Source organism: Equus asinus, chromosome 8 (assembly GCF_041296235.1).
Source record: "Equus asinus isolate D_3611 breed Donkey chromosome 8, EquAss-T2T_v2, whole genome shotgun sequence".
Taxonomy (NCBI): domain Eukaryota; kingdom Metazoa; phylum Chordata; class Mammalia; order Perissodactyla; family Equidae; genus Equus; species Equus asinus.
Genome location: NC_091797.1, coordinates 90,420,381 through 90,432,334, shown reverse-complemented (window position 1 = coordinate 90,432,334; position 11,954 = coordinate 90,420,381). Strand labels below are relative to the sequence as shown.

At 55.1% G+C, this 11,954-nt stretch overlaps 1 long non-coding RNA gene across 3 annotated transcripts; it reads left to right on the top strand.

Annotated features, from left to right (window-relative positions):
• The first annotated feature begins 2,265 nt into the window (after positions 1 to 2,265).
• On the top strand, positions 2,266 to 11,475 carry LOC123287629 (uncharacterized). Of its 3 annotated transcripts, none has more exons than XR_006530966.2 (4): positions 2,266 to 4,775; positions 5,847 to 6,078; positions 6,550 to 6,674; positions 8,409 to 11,475. It is a non-coding gene; the product is annotated as an uncharacterized lncRNA (long non-coding RNA). The 3 variants fall into 3 exon arrangements; XR_011505417.1 differs by having other exon boundaries at positions 5,847 to 6,261; XR_011505418.1 differs by having other exon boundaries at positions 2,266 to 2,549; positions 5,847 to 6,261; positions 8,409 to 11,474.
• The last annotated feature ends 479 nt before the right edge of the window (positions 11,476 to 11,954 follow it).

The window sequence follows — 11,954 nt, the reverse complement described above, 5'->3', positions numbered from 1 at the left end:
GCCTTTCACGCCTCTTCAGCTCTGGCCAACCTCCGACCTCCGTTTACAAGGAAGAGGGGAAGGCAGCCCGGAGCTCGGCATTAGGCGACAGGAGCGCCAGCCGTCTGGGACCCAGTGACAGCCTTCTGCTTCCACTGTATTTATTTTTCTTCTCTTTCCAGGGCCTGTTCCACTGCTTTTCCAGTTTTCGGTGATGATGATATAAAGTTTCTTTGCAGAATACCTTTAAGGGAATGAATTTGAAGAACACATAACATCGAACGCTGTTTCTTCGGGTGCCACACGGACGATGCTGGACTCAGGAAGCTGGGCCTGGAGTTTGGGACCGGCTGTCCCGGGCAATGGGAGCCCTGGCAGGTCTGTGAGCAGGGGAAGGACTGCCCACAACTGTCTCCCAGGAGCGCTGGGGACCCCGAGTCAGACCCAGGCCTAGCCTGAGTCCACGAGGCACCAGGCTCTGAACTTCCATGGTGATGGAGAAAGATCGAGAGACAATAAGGCAGCGAACCGTGGCGGAGGGTTTATGAGGCGGCCATGCTCGAATGGTCGAAAGTTAGGGAAAATGTATTTATTACAACACTTTTCATGGGCAAGTTATCATTTTGTCAAACTTTATTAGAGGGACTAATTAATGGGTTGTAAAAAGTACTAGTGCGTGGCCAGAGAAAGAGCTGGTCCCGGGGACATTGGCAGCCCCACGATTTATGAGCCCTTGGTTCCCCATTTATTAATGCAGAGAAGGCACGTGGAGTGGGTTATATATGGGCTGGTGCAGAGACACCTCCCTTCCCCGGAGGCTGGCGGGCCTGGGAGGGGGACGGGCAGGGGCCCTCCAGCCACCGGGAAGGTCAGGAGGCAGGTGGCGAGGGGCAGGGGCCCATGGTAGGAGAGGGACACCTGGCTGTGTGACCTTGGATGACGTTTTCCTCTCTGTGCCTCAGTTTCTCATCTATGCACTTCAGGGCAGATGTGAGGAGCCAAGAAGACCCTGGGTAGGAACATGCCTTATAAACTATAAAGTGCTCTGCAACATGAGACCGGCTGCGGAAGGCTGGCGTGGCCAAATGACAGAGGGTCGGGCAGACATCAAGAACGACCTTGATGGTGCTCCAGTTTACGGCAGGGGCTGGACAATCCTCCCCTCGTTCCATTCCCCCAGTCCACTCTCGTTCCCCAGCCCTTTGCAGGGTGGCTCCTTCTCGTCTTTAAGCGCTCAGTCAGGGACCTCCAGGCAGCCCTCCCTGACTACTCCACTTGCTGCACTCTCTAAGTGGTGCTCAGTTCATTTCTCCCAGGCCCCATGCAATCTTCGTTTATTTAGTGATTAGTTTGCTGACCTGTGTGCTATCTGCCTCCTCCATGTGATAATAGAGCAGGGGCTGTGCCCATCTTGTGCCCTACTCTGTCCCTGAGGACCAATGGATGTTTACTGAGAGGATGAGGGAAAACCTGTGGACATCAGGGCTCAGAGATGGGACCACGAGGTGCACATGGAAGGAAGTGACAGAAAGCTACTGCCTGGGCGGCCACAGGAGTCTCTCAGTAAATGGGGGTCACTGCGGGGAGGGTGGCTTAGGGCCTCGTCCTGACCCTCCCCAGGTGCAGCGGGGCCAACCTTCTGGCACAGCCCCCTCTGTCCAGGCCACAAGTTATGGGGGCGGCGCAGCTGACTTCCCGAAGGGGGAGCCTTCGGGCCCTTAGTGGAGATGACATCAGGAACCTCGAGTGGGGACCCACATTTGTATCTGCTGTGTCTCAAAGGCTTCCTTGCAAACAGTCTGACCATGCGGTGAGGGAGGGTGCCCCAGGCTGCAAACAGCGACAGCAGAAACTGACTGGGGCTGGGAAGCAGGGGGATCGGAACGTCCCACAGCCGCGGGTTCAAATCCTCGCTTGAAACCTTGGGCACGTCGCTCCACACTCAGCCTCGGTTTCCCCATCTGCAGAGTGGGGATGCTAAAGGTACACACCTCACCGGGCTGGTGTGGGGATGTGAGATGATGTCTGGGGAGCTTGTGGCCCCAGGAGGCCCTCGGACACGGGGCTGCCCTGCTCGTTCCTGCCTCTGTCTCGACCAGGCCGCGGGCTCCACTCCCCCGGGCTCAGCTTTCTCCTGTGCCGAGCCTCGTGACTTCTGTGAGGACAACTGGCCCCTGGCTGGGGACAAGTTCTCCTTTTGGTCTCTTGACCGGTGTGGTATGAGGTCAGCGAGTGTTAACCTGGCAGGGACTGCTCCGCAGGGTCAGTGGGAGGACAGGAGCGGAGGGTGGCTTGGAGGAGTAAAGGACCCACGGTCTGCATTTCTCCTTGTTGCTTTTTCCCAGCAGGGGAGGGATGCACACAGGTGTCGTCCTCGCTTCCCCTCGGAAGGGGGCTGGCTCTGCTCTGGCCTCCTGGCTGCTGTGAGGGGCGGCCCGTCGCTTCTCGGGCTCTGTGCATCTTCCAGGTGGAGCTTTCGTGTCTCCTTGTCTCCTGGTCCCCCCAATGCTGGGAGGTTGGTGTGATGACCCCATTCTCCAGGTGTGGAAACTGAGGCTCGGGAGCTCAAGGTGTGTGGCTCTAAAGGACTTCAGTACTGGGCGCTGGTGGGCTGTGGGGGTGTAAGACCCAATCTCTACCCTTGAGGACCTCCCAGGTCGATGGGGGAGATGGACCCAGAATGACAGACCAGGATCAGAGACAGACTCAGGATGGAGGAGCTTTCTGGAGAAGGGGACGTTTTAGCTGGGCACTGAGTATGAATTTTCCAGGGACACAGAGAGAAGGATGATGTTCCAGGCAGAGGCACCAGCATGTGCAAAGGTGCGGAGGATCAACAGGAGCCATGGCCTGATCTGGTGAGGCTGGAATGAGGAGGGGAAATTGGGCCACGGAAGAAGATGAGGCAGGCGAGATCGGCAGGCACAAAGCCATGGAAAGCCCTGGAGGGCGGGCCAAGGACCGAGGTCGGGAGGAGAAATCCGATGGAAGGGTCAACAGCCACGCCATCGACTCATTTGTTGATAAGATCATTCCAGAATGAGTGCTCTGATCCTCACTAGCTGCAACAGCTCCTGTGGGAGAATCTAATTCTCAGTGACGAGAAGGACTGGCAGCAAGTCACACGTGCGAGTCCGGGGTCCCAGGTGGAGGAGGAACAGGGACCCCCATGTTCCCGAGTCATTGGTCGTCAACAGATGGCTGGGTGCCTTTCCCCGCGATGTCCCTAAATTTTGATGACCCGCTCCTTTTGGCCAGCCAAGCCCCATCATGGCACGTACTGAGTGGGGTTGGTCAACAGCAAGACCACCTGTGTGAGGGGCTGGTGGGAGGGGAAGCCAGTGCCACGCTGCCCCACAGAAAGCTGGGACGCTCACTGGAAGGAGCCAGAACTCTCCACGGGAGTCTGCAAGAGACCCAGGGCAAGGCCCGTTCTTCCCAAACTGGGTCCAAGTGCACGGTGTGCCGGCCACAAATTCTTTCTTACGCTGTGTGTGGTTCTCGCTCCTACCCCTGACTTGTTTAGTGTTGTTTTGAGTGATTTAATACTTGTGACGGGGTGGCCAAGGATTCTAGTTTAGGAGAGGTGCCAGGAACATTCAAAGGTTGCGAGCAGCTGCCCGCAGGGAGGGGAGCCAGGGTTCTTTGGGGGGAAGGGCCAGATGCCCACAGATGCCAACACAAGGATACGTCTGCTTCGAGCATCTCCCAGGGTGGCTCCAATTTTGCTCAAAGCTTTTCTTTGAGCCTCCTGTTGTTTCGAATCAACTTCTGACCTGTTTGCCGGGCTCTGGGGGCCCTGGGCCTGCCCGCCTCTCCCTCCTGCCCGCTCTGCTCTGGCCACACCCCTCCTTACTCTTTCTGTCTTTTGTTTGATGCCCAACCCTTAGAGCCTAGCAGGGTGCCTGGCGCACAGTAGGTGTTCATTAGATGTACGCCGATGGGACGAGTGAATTTTTGCAGGCCCCGGGGAGTGCTTTCCAGGCCAGGCTCATTGAGCCGTCCCGGCTGCTCTACAGGGAGGCTGTGACGGGGGCCAGGCCCTGCCAAGGATGCACAGCCCGGAGGAGGACTTGGAGCCTGGCTGTCGTCTCTTCCGATGGAACCACCCAGGCTCACGGGACTCGTCTGAGGTTACACGAGTAACTCGTCTGAGTTACAGACTTTCTGAGGCCAGGTCCCCACCCTGAATCCAGGCCCCAGGGTCCCTGTCTTCATCTCTTTGTTCAGGAATATGGAGAATGGTATTTTTATACTCCCCTCACCTCGAGCCTTCCAGATGCCTCCCAGCAGGAGCTGGGACCAGGCTGCCCGAGGCTCTTCCCAGGTCCTGCGGTGTCGATGGGGCTCAGAGTGAGGGTGCCCGTGCCGACCCGGGGCCTGGGATACGCCGGCGGGCAGGCTTGCCCTTCGTCCAGCTGCCCCAGCCCCTCAGCTCTTCCTCCTCATCCCTTCTCTCTTTCTAGAGACATCAGGAACCTTCCCAGCGCTTCCCTTTGGGCCTCTGAGACTCCAGCTGTGGCCAGCTGCTGGGCTTGGGACCCACCCTGGGGCAGGGGTGTGGGGTGAGCCTGCAGGCCTCCCAGACTTACAGCCGAGGAGGTGAAGCTGCCTGCGTCAGCAAGTACTGGGCGCTGACTGTGTGCCAGGCACCCAGGCATGGGGATGGACAGGGTTCCTGCCCCAGAGGGGCGAGACACCCAGACCAGGAAGCATCAGAGGAGGCGGAGAGTGGGGCTCAGGTGGGCTGTCCCAGAAAGGGACAGGAAGGGAGACTGAGAAAGCCCCTGCTCGAGGTGAGTCTAGAAAGATAACCCTGCTGTTTTCCAGATGCGTGAAAGGCATTCCAGGTGGGGGGGGGGGGCACAGCCACGAGACTCCCTCAGGAACCCGGGGACCCAGCGGTGAGGCTGGCCTCTCTGGGGGCCCCCTTTGGAGTTGGGGTGACCCTGCCTGGGTGGCTTTGTACTATGCACAGAGGCCAGGAAGCCTGGCCTGCACTGGCAGGTGCTGGTTCTCCATTTAGGAGAACAAACGCCCCGGGATATTTTGGTGCCTCTGCTCATTGTCACAGGCACTTGGGTTCCATGAGAGCAGACCCCCCCCACCCCAGGATTTGTTAGGAAGCTATTGGCAGTGTGAGCACTTCCTGCCTTCCAGAGGATGCTCTCCTTTCTCTAAAAAGGTGATTTGCTCACTCAGTCACTTGACAAACATTTACCCAGCATGCCCAGCAAGCCTGGCCCTGTGCTCACTCCAGAGACAGGTGAATGAGCCGGCCTGGCCCCACCTCGGTGGGGCTGGCAGTCCGGGGCGGGGAAGATGTGGAGTTACAGTCATGCTGGGCTCTGGGAGGCAGGAGGAGGGGAGCGGCAAGAGAGAACAGGGCAGGGGGCGACTTGGTTTGAGTTGCTCAGAGATAAAGATTCAAAAGCAAGTGATTTGCTTCGGAGATGATTCTAGAAAGACACCTGAAGAGGAAGAAGGCAGTGAGACAGGGAGGGGAGGGCAGCTCATGTAGGGCGTGACTCAGTTACCCCATGCGCAGCTGGAGTTCCAGCCTGGGGGCACCTCGGGGGACCACGTGAAACTCGCCCCTCAGAGCTGTGTCCCCTCTCCTGTGGGGAGCGGGAGCCGGGGCGTTGCTATACCAGCTCCCAGAGCCGTTAGTTCTTCCGCGGGTCTGGAGAGGCCCCCAGGTCCGTGATGCTGGGGCTGGTGGCAGGGCTCCCTGGGATTCTCAGAGATGCTCAGGCCTGAGGACTGTGGGCAGGGGTGGGGGGGGCGGCGTGTTAGTTTCTGTTGCTGCTGTAACAAGTGAGCACAGACTCGGTGGCTTGAAACCACACACATTCATTCCCTTACAGTTCTGGAGGTCGGAAGGACGAGAATCAAGGTGTTGGCGGTGTTGAAAAACGAAATTCGGTGGAGTCAATTTTAAAGATCCTACTGGCTTTGTTCAGCGATTCATGAATCGGGCAGCATCCAATCTAGGAGACTGAAAAGAGTTCCGAGAAGCTGCACAAAACGCAAGACTTTGACGGGCAGAAGGAAGCAGGAGCACTGGTTTAAGAGTCCATTTCTGAGAGAGCCGAAACTGTAATTAACTCTTGGTTTGCTGACATGGGGCTTAGCATCAGCGACTCCTTTTTGGGCCTGTTGTTTTGTTTTTTTTGTTTTTGTTTTTGTTTTTTTTTTGCTGAGGAAGATTTGCCCTGAGCTAACATCTGTGCCAATCCTCCTCTATTTTCTTGTGTGTGGGATACCTCCACAGCATGGCTGGTGAGTAGCATATGGCCATGCTCAGGATCCAAACCTGTGAACCCGGGCTGCCAAAGCTGAGTGCATGGAACTTTAACCACTCGACCAGGGACCGGGCCCCTGTTGTCTTGTTTTAACATTAGAGATGATTTCCTCTGGAAGTTCCAGGGGAAAATCCATGTCCGTGCCTTTTCTAGCTTTTAGAAGCCACCTGCGCCCCTTGGCTCGTGGCCCCATCCTTCATCTTGAAAACCAGCAATGTAGGACCTTCCGATATCTCTATTTCTGTCTTTTCCTCACCTCTTTCAGCTCTGACCTTCCTACTGTCTTATAAGGACCTTTGTGATGACATGGGACCCACCCAGATAATCCAGGATAATCTTCCCATCTCTAGATCCTTAACTTCATCACGTCTGCAAAGTCCCTATTGCCAGGTAAGGTCACATATTCACAGGTTCTGAGGACTAGGGTGTGGGCATCTGTGGGGGCTGTTTTTCTATGTCCCACAGGGACCCACAGCACGTGTTCTAGGCGGGTCCAGGGAGGCCTCCCAAGGGCGAGGGCATTTAGCCTGACTCTGAAGATTGAAAAGGCGTTCCCTGCATGGGGAAAGTGAGCGGGCAGTGGATGGGCCTCTGTGCCTGTGGCCTGAGCTGCTGCGTTCACAGGCCTGACAAGAGGCTGCTGTGGATGGAGCAGAGTGAGCAGAGGTGGGGGCGGGCAGGAGGGTTACAGCAGCTGATGACATGGGACTGGCCAGTGGGGACCAGGTCACCCGGGAACTTGTAGTCTATTCTGAGAGAGCAGGAAGCCTTTGGAACATTCCAAGCAGGAGAGGAATCTGGTTTGCATTTTGGGAAGGTTACCCTGGCTGCTGACCCGAGGATGGGCTGGTGGGGTCAGCGGAAGGGCCGGGAGAAGGGTGTTCTGAGCAAGGCCTGGGGTGTGTTCTGGACAGAGGAGGGGCTGCGGGTGGAGAAAGGAGGTGGGGCTTGAGGAAGATTCCAGAAGGTAGAAACGAGACTGGAGGTGGGTTGACGCCAGCAGAGGAACTAGAGTAGGACTTCCGTTCTGTTGGAGGCAGGGACCCAACGATGGGTTTTAGACGAATCACTCAGTGTGAAACATCCTTGGCAAATGGGAGGGATCCCGGCTCTGTTCCGTGAAGCATCACCTGGGCCAGTGGTAACAGCCAGGGCTGGCAGGCGTGGAGGGAAGAGCAGTCTGTGAGGTGGGGGCCAGGGCTACAAAAGCTAGCTTTCCCCCTCCCTCTTTCCCCATCTCCCTCCTGTCTTCCTTCTTCCTTTTCAAACCAAATACCTCTTATTTTGAAACAGAAAGAGGAAAGCAGTATAAACTCCTTACTCTAAGAAACGCAACCTGCCTTAGGTGTGTGTTAGGTAAAAAGCCGAGTCTCCCTCCACTCCATCCCTCCGTCACTACTCTTAGAAGGCAGCTGCCATCAGTTCCTCCTACGTCTTCCCAGGCATTTTTGTGATGGTTCATTTTCCTGTATGTTTTATGATTTGGGATTGTGAGCTCATCTTCGGCAAGGCCGTATCCGTGGGAATCCTGGGTGCCATGGCTGCGGGGGCATCTGGTACCCTCCAGGGAGCTTTAGCATTTGCTTCTGTCTGGTTTGCCATGATAGCATCATTCCTGGTCTCAGTTTGGAGGTTCCCTCCCAGGCAGGTGATACAAATTTAAACCCCAAATTGCTGTGATCGTAGGTACATGATTATAAATTCTTAAGGGAACTTTTTTCTCACTCTGAGTCCAAGCCAAGAAAGACAAACTTCCTTGTTGCTGCCCTTTGCCTGCACATAATGTTTTTCCCTACTTCTTCTTCCTTTGAGAATATTGCCCTTTGGGAGTCCTTTGGGTAGGGGGTCCTTTGGGTAGGGGGTCTCAGTTCCAATACTTTTCCCTTGGAAGACTTCCTGGGTGGGAATCCTAGCCCCACCACTCACTAAAGATGTGACCCTGGGACACTCATGGCTAACCATCTCTGAGCCTTAGTTTCCTCATTGGGGATGATAAAGGTTCCTATATCATAAGAGTTTTGCAAGGGTTAAGTGAAGCGATAAATGTGACCATCTAAAATAGAGCATGTCAAGCCCTTGATAAATGCCGGTAATGATGACAAGTGTTCTTTTGTTTTTACACAGATGGGAGCATAGGACGCTCATTGTTCTGCCTGCTGCTTTTTCTGCAGATTGCTCTGTATCAGCCCAAATGGCTTCAGGTAGTTCTTTTTAACAGCTGCGTAGTACTCCCTCCACAGACACACCACAGTTTATCTACCTTGTGCCCCGTCAGTGGGCATTTCAGATGTTTCCAATTTTTCTCTCTGACCAACAACACTGTGACGAGCATCCTGCGTGTCCGTCTTCATCATCACTCATTCCAGTTTACTTCCAGACCACGTCCATGAAGTGGGATTGCTGGGGGAAAGTAAAGCCTCTTTCAGAGACAGTTTCCCTCCATCTTCATTTCCTTACCCCCTTCCCTGAGGGAGACTCAGGAGACGTGGTGACTGAGGGGAAATGTACAACAAGGACCCCGAAAGTCGCACGCATAGACATTTCCCCTTCTCTCCTGTCTAATTTTTCTCTGCAGTGAAAGATATCTTGATTAGACAGTAATTAAGAGTGTTTTGGACAGCACAAATCACTAACCACCTCCCAGGTGCTTAATAAGTGCCAAGGCTGCCAAGAGAAAAATTTATTTAGCATCATAACAGGCTCCGTGGAGCCAAGTTCGCCTTCAGCCATGGCACCGTAACACGGGAGGATGGGAACAGGGTCAGGGCTGCAGTGCCCGCTGGACGGGGTGACAGAGGCGGCCGTGCAGGCAAAGCAAGCGCACCAGGGTTGGGAGCCAGACAACTCCAGGTTCTAAGCCAGTCACCGCCGCTTACTACTTGTGAGACCACGGCCAAGTTGTGGACCTCTGTGTCCTCGCTTGTAACTCAGGGCTTATAACATCAACGGTGGTGGGTTCTGGGAGGCCGTGGAGCACAGCAATGAAGACTGTGAACTCTGGGCTCTAATCTGGCCACTTCCCCTTATTTGCTGCTGGTTCAGGGCGGGTTTCTGGATGTTTTCAAGTCTCAATTTCCTCATCGATAATGTGGGAATACGAATAATCCTATGAGACCAGCTTATAGAATTGTGGTTAAGATAAAGAAGAAAGTATATGCAACGAAATTAGCCCAGTGCTTGGCACAAATTAAATGCTCAAAAAATGAGTAGTGTGTATTATTAGAAGTTTGCTGAGTATTAAAAGAGATGATGGATATACAACCAAAAAAATACATATAACGAATATATATGTACGTGGTAGTTAAGGCAATGCTGGCTGCATTAACAGATGGAACTGTTGCATGCATGGTCGGACACAATAAAGGTTCGTTTCTCACTAATGTCACAGCCCACTGCTGGCATTCCTGGTTGGTGGCCCTCCTCCATGCAGTCATTCAGCCACCCAGCCTCCTTCTATCTTGTGGCTCTACCGTCTTCAACTTGTGGCTCAGACAAAGAGACACACTCACTGGTTAACCAGTCAGTCCTGACGTGAGCCCTCCCTCCATCTCACAGTCTATTGGCCAGAGATCATCACATGACCCCACCTTGTTGCAAGGGATGCTGGGAAATGTAGTCCCTGCCTGATCAACCACTTCCCAGCAACAGCTCTACAATATGGAAAGAGCAAGAATCCATGGTGGTGACCTCTGCTTAGCCTAGCACCCTCAGTTCCAGAGGGTGATCTAGAAATGGCCCCAGTGGGATAGAAGTGCCCAGAGTCATCCAGTGGGTTGGATCTTGGGGTAGGGAGGGGTGTGTCTCCCTTCCTTGAACCTGGGGTGATCCTGGTGCTGGAACCACCATCATCTCCCAGACAGTAACGGGAGCAATGATTCCCCTGGAGCCTACAGGATGCGGATCACCCCTGTGATCACACAGAACGTTTTTTTTTAAGATTTTATTTTTTCCTTTTTCTCCCCAAAGCCCCCTGGTACATAGTTGTATATTCTTCATTGTGGGTCCTTGTAGTTGTGGCATGTGGGATGCTGCCTCAGCGTGGTTTGATGAGCAGTGCCATGTCCGCGCCCAGGATTCGAACCAATGAAACACTGGGCCGCCTGCAGCGGAGCGCGTGAACCTAACCACTCGGCCACGGGGCCAGCCCCCACACAGAACGTTTTTATTATTACCATCACCTATGTCGCAGAAGAGGAAACTGAGGCACAGCATGGCTACATGCCTTGCCCAGGGTATCACAGCAGGGTGGGGGCCGACCCAGGGCCGGGTCACGGCAGAGGGTCTCGCATGCAGGCCTGGGGCTGGAGCCCCTCCACCTCCCCCAGGTGACTTCGGAGCCCCAGGCCCGCTGGACAAGGCTGGGCGCCTGTGAAGCCAGTGAACCCACCAGCGGAAGAATAAAGAAGAACGGTTATTCTCTCTGGGACCTCTGGTTTGTTCCTCCAGCAGGTTACACCGTGCCTGCCCCCCCGCTGGCCACCTGCACTGGCCTCGTAAGCCCTGGGGTGGCTGTCTGGGCATTTCTGTCCACCCAGCACTGAACTCGGAGGCAGACACACCAAGGGGCTCAGCATGTATTTGTCGAATAAAAGAGAAAAGGAAGCCTGAGGGGAAATTGATCTGAATGACGCTGACGTCCACGTTGGTGTATGGAGTGTGGGCTGTGGAGGGCAGCAGGAGCCCCCATGGGGGACTGGCCCTTCCCTGAATCTTCACATGGCCCTGGGAGGTGAGCTCCACCGATATGTCTACTGAGCAGACTGGGAAACTGAGGCTCTTCTGCAGTTCCTCCTTGTCAGACCTGCCTGACTCCTCATCCCCCGCCGCACCTGCTGCCCGCTGCTGCCTCTGGGTCGGCCGGGTCCTGCAGCGAGGCATGGACGGCGGGGCCCAGCCTGCTGCGGAGACCAGGTGACCGCTGGGAGAGCCTTCCTGCCTCGGGTGGCCCTTTGGCTGTCTGCCAGAGTCACAAGGGGCTGACAAGTGGCTTCTGGGCATCTATAATTAGGCTTGCCTGGCGTGGGGGTGCTGGATCTTCTGTCCCGGCTGATGTTGGCTGAGCACTTGCTGGGCGGCAGAGCCGTGCTAAGCCCTTCACACCCTTGCCCCCCACCAGGAGCCCCTGGCGGATGCATTAACCTGGCCATTTTTCAGTGAGGAAACAGACCCGAGGGGCTGTGGCTGAGATCTCTCAGCTGGGAGGGGATTGGAACAGAATTTGAATCCAGACCCCTGCAGTGGTGACCCCGGCTGGTAACCACTGGGCACTGTCAGTGAATGGTAGCTCCACGTTTCCAGGTCAAAGCAGGGTGTCAACTGAGCAGGCAGGAAGAGGGGTCCTGGGCACTGGGCACTGACTGTTCTCTTGTGCCTTTCCATCTGCTGGAGGGAATGCCCCTCACCCAGATCTCTATGTGTCTGGCTCCTTCCCCTCCATCGCGTTTCTGTGTAATGGTCACTTCCTCCAGGAAGCCTTCCCTGACCACACCTGCTCCCAATCTGTCCAGTTATTTTCTTCTTTGAATGGATCTCCAGGTGAAATGATCTTTACTGTTTATTGCACATTTAGCTAGACGTGAACTCCACGAAGCTGGAACCCTGGGGAGGGCAGTTAACGGGCTGAGCATGGAGGTCTCCCAGACTCCAATTCCCACTTTGACCAGATGTCCT